Consider the following 3416-nt stretch of genomic DNA (forward strand, 5'->3'; position numbering starts at 1 on the left):
CAATGGTGACGAATTAGGATTTTGTTTGGCGGATGGGAGACTTTGAGTGATGGGGTTGGCATTTTGTTTGGCGGATGGGAGACTTTGAGTGATGGGGTTGGCAACGGAAACTGAGAGGCAGGGAACCAGAAAAGCCTGGATGAGGATTGTTGAGAAAAGCCCAGGAAGCAGGCAGAGACATGTCAGATGCTCAGGAGGAGAGCATTGGTTAAAAACAGCCAAGATACGGAAGGGGCATTTATGAAGATTTGCAGTGGGTTGTGGGAGGGAATGCATCCTCCATCTCTGTCCCCCAGCAATACCTTCTATAAAAACTTTATCATTATGTGGTGCTTTTGGATTTAGAGTCTTGATTTTCTTGGAAGGATGGGATTCCAAAGACTAAGGACAGTTACCCATGACTAAGACAGTCTTTTTGTTTTCCTCTGCTGCTTGTCACCTGCTAGGAGAACAAAATGAACGAAAATTTTAGTGAAGTCCTGATATTTTTCTTTCCTTTCCTCTGTTGATATGTTCTCTTCCTGCTGTCTGCTCTTCTAATCCTCCTATTTTGCTCTATGCTTCTGCTCTGTGACGTGAATTTCACATTGTGTCTCCCAATAGTCTAGCGGGATTAAATATAAAAGTCACTTTCTGATGGTGCCTTTGCTCTCCAGTTCTCTCCAGCAGCACCGACACCTCCCGCCGTCCTCCCTGAGGGTCTGGCCTTCTGCCAAAAGGTTGTTTGTTCAGAAGGGGCTCTGAGGTTCACTCAGTTCTTTATTCAGTTCTTCACTGGCCTTTTATTTCCTTGTGAGGATTTGTTCTGTTTTTCTTCATTGCTCTTCTTCCAGCTTGAAATGCATCCCTCACTGCCTTTTTGCAACTTTCAGAACTAAAATACATAAATAAAACAAACAATAGGATAGTAGAAAGATGGCCCTTGTTATTATCATGATTAGTGTTACCTTTATCACCAAGTCTTTATGAAGCACCTAATTGTAAGTGGCTGGTGAGGAGAGCAATGGACAAACATAACTACTTTAAGAAACTCTCGTGGCACTTAAGGAGTTAAGAGTCCATCACCAAGAACCATGGACACTCACATGCAATGGAAATGGCCAAAAGTTCCAATATTCTCGGGTAAATCAAAGCCTTTTGGCTTTGATCCTTCATCTTTTACTAGGCATGCAATCTTAGGCAATTCTGTTGATTTCATTTGGCTTTGCATGGGGATAATAAGATCTTATCTAAAGTCATGGGCAAGACTACATAATCTCTCAAGGGCCCTTTAACGTTAAGATCTAAAATTTTGTGAATGCCATTGTATTAGTCTGTTTTCACGCTGCTGATAAAGACATACCCAAGACTGGGCAATTTACAAAAGAACGAGGTTTATTGGACTTACAGTTCCACCTGGCTGGGAAGGCCTCACAATCATGGCAGAAGGTGAAAGGCAAGGAGGAGCAAGTCACATCTTACATGGATGGCAGCAGGCACAGAGAGCTTGTGCAGGGAAACTCCCCCTTATAATACCGTCAGATCTTGTGAGACTTATTTGCTGTTCTGAAAACAGCATGGGAAAGACCTGCCCCCATGATTCAATTACCTTGCACTGGGTCTCTCCCACAACACATGGAAATTCAAGATGAGATTTGGGTGGGGACACAGTCAAACCATATCAGCTGTTTACTTGAAGTTCTCAGAAACAAAGTCACAATTGATCCAATATAATTTTTTTTCTTTCCTTTTTCTTTGAGATGGAGTATCACTCTTGTTGCCCAGGCTGGAGTGCAATGGCACAATCTTGGCTCACCACAACCTCTGCCTCCTGGGTTCAAGTGATTTTCCTGCCTCAGCCTCCTGAGTAGCTGGGATTACAGGCATGTACCACCATACCCGGCAATTTTGTATTTTTAATAGAGATGGGGTTTCTTCATGTTGGTTAGGCTGGTCTCGAACTCCTGACCTCAGGTGATCCACCCGCCTCGGCCTCCCAAAGTGCTGGGATTACAGGCATGAATCACTGAGCCTGGCCAGATCCAATATAATTTTAGAATTCTTACTCTGAAGAAGAGTTCAGAGATAAGAAGGGAATACTAAAATGAAGCAGTATATAGGGCATAATACAGCCTTTAAGATGCACATTGCTGTGTGGAAAAGTTGGAACAGGGCCTTTATCTGTACGTTGGTGGCTCTGGGACAGAACACTGATAGCTGTTTTGCAGTTCTTATATGAACTAGCACCATGTCACGCCCTTCACGTACATTGCCATTCAATCTTATGAGAACTCATGTGGTTTGCTCATTTTACTGATAAATAAACTGAAATCAAGGTTATTCAGCTAGGAATAGTCAAGGTGACCTTCAAACCCAGAAGGTCTGACACCAGAACTCACACTCAGTTGCTGCATTTAACTCTCACCACTCTGTGTAGACACTAGGAATCTTATTTATGCAAAGGCCTTGGTAGCGATGGCTACGTTCTGAAGACTCTGGGATTTAGATGGTGTACAAAGTAAAGGAGCATTGAAGAATGTTGCCTCATTGGATGCCTGGAAGGCAGGGAACTTGCATCCAGAGTTGGAGAGAATGCAGATATGTGAGCTAAAATGGGACACTGACCTTGTCATCCAGGAAGTTTCCTCAGAGTGTCTGCTTTCTGAGATACCCATTGAAAGTATATCTTCTATGGGGAAAAAAGGTCTGTGTGATCCCTTAAAGACTCAGCTACCTAAAGCTGATGGAAAGAGCACAGTTCTCAGAGGTAAGACCACTCCTCTAAGGCTGAGAGCTGCAGGAGGCTGGTGGCAGGTCACGGGCAGGCCGAGCAGCGGTGGAGACGGACAGCAACAGCAGGCAGCAGAGCCGCTGTGGGAACAGAGTCCGGGACAGCTGTGCAGGGGCTGGATGCCCATGAGAGGGCTGGGTCTGGAGACCCACAGACCAAGCTGGCAGGGCGCATAGGGCCTAGTGCCATTGCGATGTGTCATTTGTCCCCCAGGCTGGGGGGACCTGGGGAAATGACTGTACAAATTGATCTTTTATGTATAAAACCTCTTCCTCCAAACTGGGCTTGAGAAATATACTGGTCTGTTGCTGTATCTGCCTTACCAAAAGGTGAGTTCTAGTTTTTCTGTTGCACTTGATATTGACAATGAGCCCCATGAGCTTCTGTAAGGGAGTTCTTTATGCTGACCATAACCCCTGAGATGGCTATGACGTAGTCATGTAGGATGCGCTGCCTCCTTCTTCCTCAGAGTGCGCCAAGCCCTCCACCTTATAGCGACGGCAGGAGACCCAGGAGTTCACTCTAACCCTCCTCTGGTACTCCAACCCCAATCCTGTTATGTCTCTGGGTCTCCTAATGCTTACTAGAGTCTTGATCTGGAAGAGGGTGGGAGCCCAGTTTGATGGCTGCAAAGTAATTGCCTTAA

This window comes from Macaca fascicularis, chromosome 3 (assembly GCF_037993035.2).
Source record: "Macaca fascicularis isolate 582-1 chromosome 3, T2T-MFA8v1.1".
In the NCBI taxonomy this organism is placed as follows: Eukaryota; Metazoa; Chordata; class Mammalia; order Primates; family Cercopithecidae; genus Macaca; species Macaca fascicularis.